The sequence below is a fragment of the Pristiophorus japonicus genome, chromosome 13 (genome assembly GCF_044704955.1).
Source record: "Pristiophorus japonicus isolate sPriJap1 chromosome 13, sPriJap1.hap1, whole genome shotgun sequence".
Classification (NCBI taxonomy): Eukaryota; Metazoa; Chordata; class Chondrichthyes; family Pristiophoridae; genus Pristiophorus; species Pristiophorus japonicus.
The window spans coordinates 2,714,891-2,730,645 of NC_091989.1; the positions used below are offsets into that span (position 1 = coordinate 2,714,891).

Sequence of the window (15,755 nt, forward strand, 5' to 3'; positions counted from 1 at the left end):
GTCAAACCGATTAAAAGAGACAAATCCTATTCATGGTCGGTCTCTGAGGAAAGCACTGAAGGAGATGGTGTCACTCTCCCTCACTTCAGAACACTTGCTGCACTTAATACCACAGTAAAACAATCCTGTAAACCGACACACTGAACACAACTCAAAGACTGGTCAGGTACTCTTCGAGCAAGTACTTCCTCAATAACAATACTGACCCACACAGACACCTGTACGGGACAAATGCTGCTGCATCAAAATACGTGAGCTGTAAAGTGTTATAAATAAAGGTTGATTAAAAGTTTAACAAAAAAACTTTTAATCAACCTGAGCAACTTTTGTAAACAATCAGAAATACTTTTAAACTTTTAAACGTCAGTAACTTTTTAAACAATTTGGAAATACTTTTAAACACTTAAACTTTTAAGAAACTTTTAAATAACCTTGAAAACTCTGGAAGAAACTTCTTAAAACATCCCTCAGAACCCCAGCGGGCAGCTGACCTTCCTAATGCCTGTCACCCAACTAAGCCTTGGGCCACCTACCATCAATGGCGCTATTCGGCAGCAAGCTTGCGGCCAACATCTCGTCGTAGGCAACTAGGCCCATACAGCAGTGCCTGGTCTCCAGTTGTCTTGGACCCCCTTGCCACTGGACCAAGACCTTGTTCAGCTAAGCCCGTGTGGTTGCCGGTGTGCAGCGACCACCCCACGTTAAAAGAACTCGCGCACAGGCATCTTCCACTTCGTTAACGTGAAGTTCGGGACCTGGAACGTCAGAACCCTCATGGACAATCCCAACAGCAACAGGCCGGAACGCCGCACCGCCATAGTTTCCCGGGAACTCAGACGTTTTGATGTCTACATCGCCGCCCTAAGCAAGACCCAGCAGGCAGGGGAAGGCCAGCTCAAGGAACAAGGTGGAGGTTACACCTTCTTCTGGAAAGGGAAACCAGAGGAAGAACGGCGCCTCCATGAAGTCAGCTTCGCCGTCAAAAATGGGCTGGTCGACCGCCTCATAGACTCCCCCTGCAGGATTAATGAATGCGTCATGACTCTTCGTATTACCCTATCGCGGAATCAATGCGCCACAGTCATCAGTGCGTACACCCCTACACTCGATGCAATGGATGAGGCTAAAGAGGGTTTTTATTCCAACCTCGAGACATCCCTATCCCGCATCCCCATGGGCGACAAACTGATCCTCCTAGGTGACTTCAACGCCAGGGTCAGCAAAGAAACAGCCCTCTGGGGAGGTGTGATTGGCAGAGAGGGGGTAGGGAAAGCCAACTCCAGCGGTACCCTACTCCTGACAAAATGTCTAGAACATGAACGCCTCATCACCAACACCCTGTTCCGCCAGAGGGACAAATATAAGGCATTGTGGCAATACCCTCGCTCCAAACACTAGCACCTACTTGACCATGTCGTCGTCCGAGCCAGGGATCGCAAGGATGTGCGCATCACCTGTGCCATGACAGGAGCTGACGACTGCTGGATGGACCACCACCTAATCCGATCCATCATCAACATTAACATTGCCCCAAAGCAGAGGGGACGGCAGAAGCAGTGCCACAAAAAAGTTAATGCCGGGGCACTTAAAGACCCAGCTAAGAGAGCCCTATACAGTCAGCGCCTCACAGCTAACCTGGCATGTCTTGATGACCCTGAGATGCTCAATGCCCACAGTGCTTGGTCTGCCCTCCAGGCCTCTATAACCACTGCCTGAAAAGAGACACTTGGTCACCCAACCAGAAAACACCAAGATTGGTTGGATGAAACTGATCAGGAGATCCAAGAACTAACAGATCGCAAGCGCAGCGCATTTCTGAGCCTCAAGCAACAACCCAACTTGGGAGCAGCAAAGCAATATTACAGCCGGCTCAAGGCTGAGGTCCAACAAAAAACACGGGTCCTAAAGAACAGGTGGCGTTATGTATGTAATAACTCGATCGACTGAATACTGTAAACTAACACAGATACAAACCTGGCTCTGCTTTATTAGGGCCCAAAGTGATCACATTACATGATGGCTCACCTTTTATACGAGGGCCACACACACGTGCGTACAGCCCAATGACCTCCGACAGTGGCACCGCCTGGTGGCTAGTAACCCCAAGCATACATACATGATAATATCCCCTTTGAAGATATTAGTAACAGTCTTTTTACAAATTGAGACGGTCCGGGGCTTTCTGCTCCCGAGTTGATCGTTTCAGTTCAACTCCAGCCTTGGGCGAGTGTTCTGAGTCTGTTATGACTGGAGGCTGGGTAACCGATCTGATGGGAGTGGCAATGACCACGTTAGGGATTGAAAGTCCAGATTCATTGATGACAGCAGAGTCCTCTGATGACTGAGGGTAGGTTGGTTGGCCACTGATTGTGTCTTCCTCAGACTGTTCCGGTTCATCCGTGTGCCACAGCTTTATCTGATCAATATGTTTCCTGCATGTTTGCCCATTCTTGAACTTGACGATAAATACTCTGTTACCCTCCTTGGCCACAACAGTACCAGCAATCCACTTGGGAACTTGACCATAATTTAGCACATACACAGGATCATAGAAGAAATGTCGCGTGACACAGCAGCGCAATCATGATACCATTGCTGACTTTGACGTCTGTATTCAACATGATCGTTCAAGTCAGGGTGGGAGAGAGAGAGAGAGCTTAGTCTTGAGGCCTCTCTGCATCAATAGTTCAGCAGGGAGACCCCGGTAAGCGTGTGGGGTCTTGTCCTGTAACTAAGCAATATGCATGACAAGCGAGTCTGCAGTGAACCTTGAGTTACACGTTTCATACTATGTTTGATGGTTTGGACAGCACGCACTGCTTGACCATTAGATGTGGGTTTGAATGGGGCTGACCTCACATGTTTGATACCATTGAGCTTCATGAACTCTTGAAACTCCAGACTAGTGAAGCAAGATCCATTGTTGCTTACAACGATGTCGGGCAGACCATGAGTGGCAAACATGACACGAAGGCTCTCAATGGTAGCTGTGGATGTGCTGGATGACGTGATTATACACTCTTTCTGCTTGGAATATGTATCCACCACAACTAAAAACATCTTTCCCAGGAAGGGACCTGCAAAGTCGATGTGGACCCTGGACCATGGTTTAGACGGCCACGACCACAGACTCAGCGGCGATTCCGCTGATGCTTTACTTAGCTGCATGCAAGTCTTGCACTGATGCACACATGATTCCATATCAGAGTCAATTCCAGGCCACCATACATGAGACCTGGCAATGGCTATCATCATGACAATACCAGGATGAGTGCTATGTAGATTAGGTACAAATTTCTCTGCCTTTCTTTGGGCATTACAACACACTACCCCACAGTAAACAATCTGACTGAATGGATAGTTCGTCTTTGCGACAGTTGTAAGGTTTGGTCTCATCACCCATTTGCTTGGGTATGGCAGACCAATCACCACTAAGGACACAACGTTTCACAACTGATAACATCAGGTCCTGGCTGGTCCAGGTCTTAACTTGCTGAACCGTGACAGGGGTTCCTTCACTTTCAAAAGCATCCATAACTAACAGTAGGTCTGCAGATTGTGGCGTCTCCACCTCCGGTGTGGCAACGGCAGACGGCTCAGTGCATCGGCACAATTCTCGGTGCCAGGTCTATGGCGAATGACATAATCATAGGCAGATAACGTCTGCGCCCACCTCTGGATGCGGGACGATGCATTGATGTTGATTTCTTTGTTTTCCGAAAACAATGAAATGAGTGGCTTGTGATCTGTTTCCAGTTCAAACCGAAGACAAAACAGGTACTGTTGCATCTTTTTAACCCCATACACACAGGCTAATGCTTCTTTTTCTACCATGCTGTAGGCTCTTTACGCCTTTGACAAACTTTTAGAAGCATACGCAACAGGTTGTAGTTTGCCCGACTCATTAGCTTGTTGGAGCATGCAACAAACTCCATATGACAAAGCATCACAGGCCAATACTAGTCGCTTACACAGATCATAATGTACCAGCAGCTTGTTGGAGCAAAGCAGATTAGTAGCTTTCTCAAAAGCTCTATCTTTCTTGAGACTCAGTTGTCTCCTTTTCTTAGCAGCATGTGCAGTGGCTCTAATGAAGTGCTCAATCTGGGTAGGAAATTACCGAAGTGGTTGAGTAGACCAAGGAATGAACGCAGCTCCGCCACATTCTGAGGCTTGGGTGCATTTTTGATGACCTTGGTTTTCGAGTCCGTAGGCCTGATGCCGTCAGCAGCAACTTTCCTCCCCAGGAATTCGACTTCCGGTGGCATGAAGACGCACTTTGAACGTTTCAGTCTGAGTCCCACCTTGTCCAGACGATGTAGAACCTCTTCCAGGTTGCTCAAATGTTCGGCGGTGTCACGATCTGTGACCAGAATGTCATCTTGGAATACGAAGGTTTTAGGGACGGACTTCAGTAGACTCGCCATGTTCCTCTGAAATATGTCTGCAGCCGAGCAAATTCCAAAAGGACACCTGTTGGAGATAAACAGTCCTTTAAGAGCGTTGCTGCTCGAAAGTTTCTTCGACGTCTCGACCAGCTCCTGTGTCATGTAGGCCGACGTCAGATCCAATTTAGTGAGTGACTTCCTCCTGGCTCGCGCTGCAAACAGGTTATCAGCCTTCGGTAACGGGTATTGATCTTGTTTCAAAACTCGGTTGCTCGTAACCTTGTAGTCTCCAGAAATCCTGACAGTGCCATCACTCTTCAGCAGAGGAACAATGGGCCTGGCCCATTCATTAAATTCGACCGGTGATATGACCCCTTCACGCTGAAGTCTGACCAGTTCGATTTCGACCTTCTCCCTCCTCCCTCATCATGTACGGAACCACCCGAGCTTTATGATGGATGGGTCTTGCACCCGAGTCCACGCGGATCTGCACCTTGGCTCCTGTGAAATTGCCGATGCCTGGTTCAAACAATGAGGGGAACTTGCTCAGCACTTGAGCACACGGAGTTTCTTCCTCCGACGACAATGCTTTGATAGTGTTCCAATTCCATTTGATTTTTTCTAGCCAATTCCTGCCGAACATCGTTGGACTATTGTCTGGAACAATCCATAAAAGTAAATCATGAACCGCACCATCATACGACACCTTGACTACTGCACTGCCAATCACCTTTAAGTTCTTTAGTGTATGTACGCAACTTGGCATTGACTGGACTCAGCTTAGGCCTCACAGCCTTAGTATCCCACAGCTTGTCGAATGTCCTCTGGCTCATTATTGATGGACACGGGTGCGAGTCAAATTCCATCGGTACCGGCACACGGTTAAGTTTCACATTAATCATTATCGGTTGGCTCTTTGTAGGGAATGAATACAGTCCATACACTTCGTCCTCTGGTATCTCGGATTGCATATCCGGATCCGCGCTATTCTGGTCATCATCCTCCACGTGTTGTGTTGCAGCACGCTTGCTCAGTTGTGGACACATGCGCTGGCGATGCCCCAGTCTCAAACAGCCTTTACAAATATACTGTTTAAACCAACACTGATGAGGCCGATGATTGCCCCCACAACACCAACACGGTGAAATCAGATTCATTACCGTTGGCGGACTTTGGGCAGCCACAGGTTTCGCATACGCAGTCGAGTAGGTCCTGCCATTTGCAGTTCTGTCAAACGATGATACAATCTTGTTTACAGTACTTGCCGAGTTCCGATTTTTCGATGATATCTGCATTAAGATTTTGTCTGTCGTCATGCATGCCTGGGCAATCGTGATGGCCTTGCTCAAATCCAGCGTCGCTGCCGCCAGTAGCTTACACAAGATAACCTCGTGGTTGATGCCGATTACAAAGAAGTCCCGCAGCATGTCTCCCAATGCATTTTCAAACTTACATGGTCCAGCTCGATAGCTTAGGTCGCCAACGAATTCCGACACATCCTGGCCCTCAGAACAAACGTGTGTGTAGAATCGATTTCGTGAGATGCCTTCTTCTGGCTTGAGATGGCCATGTACCAGAGCACACAATTTCTCATAGTCCTTGTCCGTTGGACTGGCAGGCGAAAGATGATACTTTGAGTCCATAGATTTTTGGACCGCAAACTGTGAGTAAGACCGTCCTGCACCTAACTGCGTCAGTGGGTTCCTCCATTTTGTTGGCCACGAAGTACTGGTCCAGGTGAGCTACATAATCTGCCCAGTCCTCTCCCTCCACGAATCTCTCCAAAATTCCAATTGTGCTAATTTTTGCATGCAAAGGTTTTTAAGTTACCTCGTCACCAAATGTTATGTATGTAATAACTCGATAGACTGAATACTGTAAACTAACACCGGTACAAACCTGGCTCTGCTTTATTAGGGCTCAATGTATTTACATTACATGATGGCTTGCCTTTTATACCCGGGCCGCACACACGTGCGTACAGTCCAATGACCTCCGACAGTGGCCCACCTAGTGGCTAATAACCCCAAGCATACGTACATGACAGGTGGTGGGTGGAGAAAGCACAGGGGATACAACAACTGGCCGACAGCCACGATATACGAGGATTCCTCATTGCAGTCAAGGCCACCTACAGTCCAAACTTCCAAGGCCCCACCCCACTGCTAGCCAAGAACGGGGAAATACTCATCAAGGACACCGAGGCTGTCAGGGCCCGCTGGAAGGAGCACTTTGAAGATCTCCTCAATCGAGACTCTGCCTTTGACTCGAGTGTTCTCAACTCCATCCCGCAGCATGCGACCCGCCACCACCTCAGTGAAACCCCAACGTTGTACGAGGTAGGTAAAGCCATAAAACAGCTAAAAAACAACAAGGCTACGGGTGTGGATGGAATCCTTGCTGAGACATTGAAGTATGGCGGAGAGGCGCTGTTGGTGCGGATACGTGACCTCATCTCTCTCATTTGGAGGGAGGAGAGCATGCCGACAGTCCTCAGAGATGCAGTGATCGTGACTGTTATGTATTTAACCTTGTGTAATCTGCATGATGCCTGACACCAGAGGGCCCACCTGTTGGAGTCCCAAGGGGTCCCAGCATCCCTTGGGAGCACAGTATACAAGCAGGCCACCCACAAGGTACCTGCACTCTGGAATCTTATTAAAGAAGCTAAGGTCACATTTACTCATTACACACAGTACTCAGTTTCTCCCTTTATTATAAGTGTATCAGTGACCATCTTTAAAAAAGGGGACAAGTCCGACTGCGTTAACTACAGGGGAATCTCCCTGCTATCAGCCACTGGGAAAGTTGTCGCTAGAGTTCTCCTCAACCGTCTTCTCCCTGTGGCCGAGGAGCTCCTCCCAGAATCACAGTGCGGATTTCGTCCCCTACGGGGCACAATGGACATGATCTTTGCAGCACGACAGCTGCAGGAAAAATGCAGGGAGCAGCGCCAGCCCTTATACATGGTCTTTTTCGACCTTACAAAGGCCTTTGACACTGTCAACCGCGAGGGTCTATGGAGCGTCCACCTCCGTTTCAGATGGCCCCAAAAGTTTGTCAACATCCTTTGCCTGCTCCACGACGACATGCAGGCCGTGATCCTTACCAACGGATCCATTACAGACCCAATCCACATCCGGACCGGGGTCAAACAGGGCTGTGTCATCGCTCCAACCCTCTTCTCAATCTTCCTCGCTGCCATGCTCCACCTCAAAATCAACAAACTCCCCGCTGGAGTGGAACTAAACTACAGAACCAGTGGGAAGCTGTTTAACCTACACCACTTCCAGGCCAGGTCCAAGATCACTCCAACCTCTGTCGTTGAGTTACAGTACGTGGACGATGCTTGTGTCTGCGCACATTTTGAGGCTGAACTCCCGGATATAGTCAATGTATTCACTGAGGCATATAAAAGCATGGGCCTTACGCTTAACATCTGTAAGAAAAAGGTCCTCCACCAGCCGGTCCTCGCCGCACAGCACTGTCCCCCCAATCATCAAGATTCACACGCGGCCCTCGACAACGTGGACCATTTCCCATACCTTGGGAGCCTCTTAAGAGCAGACATTGATGCGGAGATTCAACACTGCCTCCAGTGTGCTAGTGCAGCCTTCAGCTGCCTGAGGAAAAGAGTGTTCGAAGACCAGGCCCTCAAATCTACCACCAAGCTCATGGTCTACAGGGCTGTAGTAATACCCACCCTCCTGTATGGATCAGAGGCATGGACAATGTACAGAAGACACCTGAAGTCACTGGAGATATATCACCAACGATGTCTCCGCAAGATCCTGCAAATCCCCTGGGAGGACAGACGCACTAACATCAGTGTCCTCATCCAGGCCAACATCCCCAGCATTGAAGCACTGATCACACTCGATCAGCTTCGCTGGGCAGGCCACATAGTTCGCATGCCAGACATGAGATTCCCTAAGCAAATGCTCGATGTGGAGCTCCTTCACGGCAAATGAGCCAAAGGTGGGCAGTAGAAACATTACAAGGACGCCCTCAAAGCCTCCCTCATAAAATGCGACACCACCACTGACACCTGGGAGTCCCTGGCCGAAGACTGCCCAAGATAGAGTTGAGCTCTTCGAAGCTCAATGCTGAGGGCGTGAAGAGGTCAAGCGCAGGCAGCGGAAGGAGCGTGCGGAAAACCAGTCCCACCCACCCCTTTCCTCAGTGAATATCTGTCCCACCTGTGACAGGGTCTGTGGTTCCCATATTGGATTCTGCAGCCACCTGAGAACTCACTTTAGGAGTGGAAGCAAGTCTTCCTCAATTCCGAGGGACTGTCTGTGATGATGATGATGATAAAGAGCGACTCTTTGAAAAAAGCATAAACAGAGAGCAAAGGAAGTATTAATGGAGATTAAGGATTGTAAATGTTGCAAGAATATTTCCAATATTTTCTATATCCAGAAAAAATAATGAAAATGTTTCACCGGAATTACTGACCAGAGTAAATCCCTCTGTGTGTGTGTTAACAATCTCGTCATCACATCACACCCAAAGGAAACCTTCCTTCAGAGAGGAAACTATGATACAGCAGGAAATTAAACCGTGCTTTATTTGTTCCAAGGATGTGGCTGACGAGGCCCTGAGAAGGAGGACCTTCTTTTGTTTCGCTCTTTGTACAACGGAGTTGCTTGCAAGGCCATTTCAGAGGGTGTTAGTCATCAACATAAGAACATAAGAATTAGGAACAGGAGTAGGCCATCTAGCCCCTCGAGCCTGCTCCACCATTCAACAAGATCATGGCTGATCTGGCCGTGGACTCAGCTCCCCTTACCCACCCGCTCCCCGTAACCCTTAATTCCCTTATTGGTTAAAAATCTATCCATCTGTGACTTGAATATATTCAATGAGCTAGCCTCAACTGCTTCCTAGGGCAGAGAATTCCACAGATTCACAACCCTCTGGGAGAAGAAATTCCTTCTCAACTCGGTTTTAAATTGACTTCCCCGTATTTTGAGGCTGTGTTCCCCTAGTTCTAGTCTCCCCGACCAGTGGAAACAACCTCTCTGCCTCTATCTTGTCTATCCCTTTCATTATTTTAAATGTTTCTATAAGATCACCACTCATCCTTCTGAACTCCAACGAGTAAAGACCCAGTCTACTCAATCTATCATCATAAGGTAACCCCCTCATCTCCGGAATCAGCCTAGTGAATCGTCTCTGTACCCCCTCCAAGGCTAGTATATCCTTCCTTAAGTAAGGTGACCAAAACTGCACGCAGTACTCCAGGTGCGGCCTCACCAATACCCTGTACAGTTGCAGCAGGACCTCTCTGCTTTTGTACTCCATCCCTCTCGCAATGAAGGCCAACATTCCATTCGCCTTCCTGATTACCTGCTGCACCTGCAAACTAACTTTTTGGGATTCATGCACAAGGACCCCCAGGTCCCTCTGCACCACAGCATGTTGTAATTTCTCCCCATTCAAATAATATTCCCTTTTATTGTTTTATTTTTTCCCAAGGTGGATGACCTCACATTTTTCCGATATTGTATTCCATCTGCCAAACCTTAGCCCATTCGCTTAACCTATCTAAATCTCTTTGCAGCCTCTCTGTGTCCTCTACACAACCCGCTTTCCCACTAATCTTTGTCTCATCTGCAAATTTTGTTACACTACACTCTGTCCCCTCTTCCAGGTCATCTATGTATATTGTAAACCATTGTGGTTCCAGCACCGATCCCTGTGGCACACCACTAACCACCGATTTCCAACCTGAAAAGGATCCATTTATCCCGACTCTCTGCTTTCTGTTAGCCAGCCAATTCTCTATCCATGCTAATACATTTCCTCTGACTCCGCGTACCTTTATCTTCTGCAGTAACCTTTTGTGTGGCACCTTATCGAATGCCTTTTGGAAATCTAAATACACCACATCCATTGGTACACCTCCATCCACCATGCTCGTTATATCCTCAAAGAATTCCAGTAAATTAGTTAAACATGATTTCCCCTTCATGAATCCATGTTCTGTCTGCTTGATTGCACTATCTAGATGTCCCGCTATTTCTTCCTTAATGATAACTTCAAGCATTTTCCCCACAACGGATGTTAAAATAACCGGCCTATAGTTACCTGTCTTTTGTCTGGCCCCCTTTTTAAACAGAGGCATTACATTAGCTGCTTTCCAATCCGCTGGTACCTCCCCAGAGTCCAGAGAATTTTGGTAGATTATAACGAATGTATCTGCTATAACTTCCGCCATCTCTTTTAATACCCTGGGATGCATTTCATCAGGAGCAGGGGACTTGTCTACCTTGAGTCCCATTAGCCTGTCCAGCACTACCTCCCTAATGATAGTCTCAAGGTCCTCCCTTCCTACATTCCCGTGACCAGCAATTTTTGGCATGGTTTTTGTGTCTTCCACTGTGAAGACCGAAGCAAAATAATTGTTTAAGGTCTCAGCCATTTCCACATTTCTCATTATTAAATCCCCCTTCTCATCTTCTAAGGGACCAACATTTACTTTAGTCACTCTTTTCCGTTTTATATATCGGTAAAAGCTTTTACTATCTGTTTTTATGTTTTGCGCAAGTTTACTTTCGTAATCTATCTTTCCTTTCTTTATTGCTTTCTTAGTCATTCTTTGCTGTCATTTAAAATTTTCCCAATCTTCTAGTTTCCCACTAACCTTGGCCACCTTATACGCATTGGTTTTTAATTTGACACTCTCCTTTATTTCCTTGGTTATCCACGGCTGGTTATCCCTTCTCTTACCGCCCTTCTTTTTCACTGGAATATATTTTTGTTGAGCACTATGAAAGAGCTCCTTAAAAGTCCTCCACTGTTCCCCAATTGTGCCACCATTTAGTCTGTGTTTCCAGTCTACTTTAGCCAACTCTGCCCTCATCCCACTGTAGTCCCCTTTGTTTAAGCATAGTACACTCGTTTGAGACACTACTTCCTCACCCTCAATCTGTATTACAAATTCAACCATACTGTGATCACTCATTCCGAGAGGATCTTTTACTAGGGGATCGTTTATTATTCCTGTCTCATTACACAGGAACTGCTCTAAGATAGCTTGCTCCCTTGTAGGTTCTGTAACATACTGTTCTAAGAAACAATCCCCACAGGATGGGATTGATGTCACCTGTGGGCCAGGCTGGGTGGGTGGGGGGGGGGTGTGTGGGGCCAGGTCCCTCCCTTCCCCAATGGACATTAGTCAACCAGTTTGGTAGCAACATCGTAGTCATTTATTCTGGGCCCAGGCTCCGTTTGATTTAAGTGTTATGGTTGGATGGGGAACCCTGTGCAGAAGTATATGGGAAGTGGTTGGGCCTGTTGAATTCAATTCACCAATTTGCCATGGTGGGATTTGAACTTTGACATGGGGGTTGCCGGTGCAGGCCACCATCCAATACGACTGTAATAAGTAAAGTGCTGTGTGTGCTCAGCATCATCATACAGCTGAGAAAACCGCACCCTCACGGCTGAAGTAAGAAAATGATTAGAAATTCGCCGATTTTGCGACTGGATTTTTTGGGCGATATTTCACCCTTTTTGGCGGGAAATTCGGTGACTTTTTGCGATGGCACTTTCCATGTAGCGCCAGGAGAGGAGCGTCGCCGTGCAAGACCCGAAATAGCGTTTCTGCCAAAAATGTGGCTCTCTCCGCACCCGTATTCTGCGCCCAGAATACCGACAGGGAAACACCTGTCGTGCAGCACTGCCAGCAGCGGGATGTGTGAAGACCAGCAAAAAGGTAAGTTAAAGTTTGTATTTTTTCATTCTTTTTCGGCGATTTGATAGATAAATATCTTGTCAATGTTTTGTGAATTTTTTTTCCCAATTTAGCAGCATCAGCCTTGCGGTTGGATGGCAAGGATCGCGGTTTGTGCCGTGAATCCTCATGCAATGCCGATTTTTACCGCTGCGCAAATTAAAGGTTGAATTTCTGGCCTGACAGCGATAGTGAAAACGGTAATTTTGGCGAAAAAATACCATTTTCACTGAGAAGCGAATTCCTAGCCCGAAGGATTGAAGTTATACAGACGTATGCTGAAACTTTGTTGGGAAGATCTTGAACCAGCATGAGGGCGAAGTGGTCAGATGTAAAATGCCATGCTGTGGGCACACACCCTGGGGGTGATAACGAAGACTTTTGATTTGTTACTATCGAGATATATTGATGGTAATAGATCTGGAGAAAGGCAAGAACATGGCTGAATGGTCATGGGTTGACACACCCTACCTGTGCAGCAACTAGGAAGTATGGAGTGCAATGTTCACTCACCTCAAGAGCAGAGAGAGGGGGAGGGCGCGCGGGGGGGGTGGCGGAGAAAGGAGAAAGAGAGAGAGAGGTGAGAAAGAGAGAGAGAGAGAGGTGAGAAAGAGAGAGAGAGATGAGAAAGAGAGAGAGAGAGAGAGAGAGAGAGAGAGAGAGAGAGAGGTGAGAAAGAGAGAGAGAGAGAGAGAGAGGTGAGAAAGAGAGAGAGAGAGAGAGAGGTGAGAGAGAGAGAGAGAGAGAGGTGAGAAAGAGAGAGAGAGAGAGAGGTGAGAAAGAGAGAGAGAGTGAGAAAGAGAGAGAGAGAGGTGAGAAAGAGAGAGAGAGAGGTGAGAAAGAGAGAGAGGTGAGAAAGAGAGAGAGAGAGAGGTGAGAAAGAGAGAGAGAGAGAGGTGAGAAAGAGAGAGAGAGAGAGGTGAGAAAGAGAGAGAGAGAGAGGTGAGAAAGAGAGAGAGAGAGGGGTGAGAAAGAGAGAGAGAGAGAGGTGAGAAAGAGAGAGAGAGGTGAGAAAGAGAGAGAGAGGTGAGAAAGAGAGAGAGCGCAAGCAAGCAACCGGGGGGGTGGGGGCAGAGAAAGGAGAGAGAGAGAGAGAGACAGAAAGAAAAGAAAGAGAGCGCAAGGGGGAGAGAGAAATGAGAGACAGTGTGAGAGAGGGGAGGGAGGGAGGGAGGGAGAGAGAGAGAGAGAGAGAGACAGAGAGAGAGAACAAGAGAGTGTGTGGGAGGGAGAGAGAGGGAGAGAGGGAGAGAGGGAGAGTGGGAGAGAGGGAGAGTGGGAGAGTGGGAGAGTGGAAGAGAGAGAGAGAGAGAGAGAGAGAGAGAGAGAGAGAGAGAGAGAGAGAGAGAGAGAGAGAGAGTGAGTGAGTGAGTGAGTGAGTGAGTGAGGTGAGTGAGTGAGTGAGTGAGTGAGCATTATATGAATGTTTCCCCTTCTAATTCAAATGTTGTATCAGTATTTAATCAGGATTATCTGTTAATTCGAAGTTATCACTTTCCCTGATATACCACTCATTGCTCCAGGTATCTGTACTGAGCAAGAAAGCAAGCTTTGTCTTTTACTATCAGATGGTTTTACCTGTCCGAACAATCCTGTTAGAGAAAGGGCTGAAGAGATGATTTGCTACACTTTAGATGGTAAAAAGATAAGACCATGTAAACTTAAAAAAAAATGTATAATCTTCACTAAAAGTCATCACTTTCGAACATGAATATTGGTTAAGTTAAAATATTTGTTTCCAGTGTCAATGTGGTACAAGTTGTGGTGGCCATTCAAAGGTTCAACAGAATATCCAGTGACCCCCCAAACCATCAGAAGAACAAAGATTGAAATGAAAGGGAACAATTGTCGCAGCGCTGTCAGTTTACCATTACGCTCATCGCAAAAGATGATGGAATGGAACCTTTCCTGCTTCAGGCACCCAGGGTCACTATGAAAGAGCTCCTTAAAAGTCCTCCACTGTTCCTCAATTGTGCCACCATTTAGTCTGTGTTTCCAGTCTACTTTAGCCAACTCTGCCCTCATCCCACTGTAGTCCCCTTTGTTTAAGCATAGTACACTCGTTTGAGACACTACTTCCTCACCCTCAATCTGTATTACAAATTCAACCATACTGTGATCACTCATTCCGAGAGGATCTTTTACGAGGTGATCGTTTATTATTCCTGTCTCATTACACAGGATCAGATCTAAGATAGCTTGCTCCCTTGTAGATTCTGTAACATACTGTTCTAAGAAACAATCCCGTATGCATTCGATGAATTCCTCCTCCAGGCTACCCCGTGCGATTTGATTTGACCAATCGATATGTAGGTTAAAATCCCCCATGATTACTGCCATTCCTTTTTCACATGCCTCTATTATTCCCTTGATTATTGCCCGCCCCACCGTGAAGTTATTATTTGGGGGCCTATAAACTACACCCACCAGTGACTTTTTCCCCTTACTATCTCTAATCTCCACCCACAATGATTCAACATTTTGTTCATTAGAGCCAATATCGTCTCTCACAACTGCCCTGATATCATCCTTTATTAACAGAGCTACCCCACCTCCTTTCCCTTCTTGTCTATCTTTCTGAATCATGTATGTTTAATTCCCAGTCTTGGCCACCCTGCAACCACGTTTCTGTAATGGCCACCAAATCATACCCATTTGTAATGATTTGTGCTGTCAACTCATTTACTTTATTTTGAATGCTGCGTGCATTTAGGTCGAGTGTTTTAATACTAGTTTTTAAACCATGATTTTTAGTTTTGACCCCTCCTGCAGCCCCTTTATATTCAGTGGCCCTTTTTGTTTTTTGCTTTGGGTTTCTCTGCCCTCCACTATTACTCATCTCCTTTCTGTCTTTTGCTTTTGTCTCCTTTTTGTTTCCCTTTGTCTCCATGCATTGGTTCCCATCCCCCTGCCATATTAGTTTAACTCCTCCCCAACAGCACTTGCAAACATTCCCCCTAGGACATTGGTTCCGGTCCTGCCTAGGTGCAGACCATCTGGTTTGTACTGGTCCCACCTCCCCCAGAACCGGTTCCAATGCCCCAGGAATTTGAATCTCTCCCTGCTGCACCACTGCTCAAGCCACGTATTCATCTGCACTATCCTGCGATTCCTACTCTGACTAGCACGTGGCACTGGTAGCAATCCTGAGATTACTACTTTTGAGGTCCGTTTTAATTTAGCTCTTAGCTCCTTAAATTCGTCTCGTAGGACCTCAACCCTTTTTTTACCTATATCGTTGGTACCAATGTGCATCATGACAACTGGCTGTTCACCCTCCCTTTTCAGAATGTCCTGCACCCGCACCGAGACATCCTTAACCCTTGCACCAGGGAGGCAACATACCATCCTGGAGTCTCGGTTGCGGCTGCAGAAACACCTATCTATTCCCCTAACAATTAAATCCCCTATCACTATCGCTCTCACTTAATCAGTCGTAATCTTACTTACCAGCTCTAGGTCCGTAACCCTGCAGGTTACGGCACTTTAAGTGCCCATCCAAGAACCTTTTAAATGTGGTGAGCGTTTCTGCCTCTATCACCTTTCCAGGCAGTGAGTTCCAGACCCCCACAACCCTCTGCGTGAAGAATCTTCCCCTCAAATCTCCTTTGAACCTTCCACCAACC

The 15,755-nt window shown here is 47.0% G+C and overlaps 1 protein-coding gene across 2 annotated transcripts in view; it reads right to left on the reverse strand.

Annotated features, from left to right (window-relative positions):
- Positions 1-15,755, reverse strand: part of sema3d (sema domain, immunoglobulin domain (Ig), short basic domain, secreted, (semaphorin) 3D) — a 337,849-nt gene that overhangs the window by 254,576 nt on the left and 67,518 nt on the right. The gene's annotated exons all lie outside the window — the stretch shown is intronic.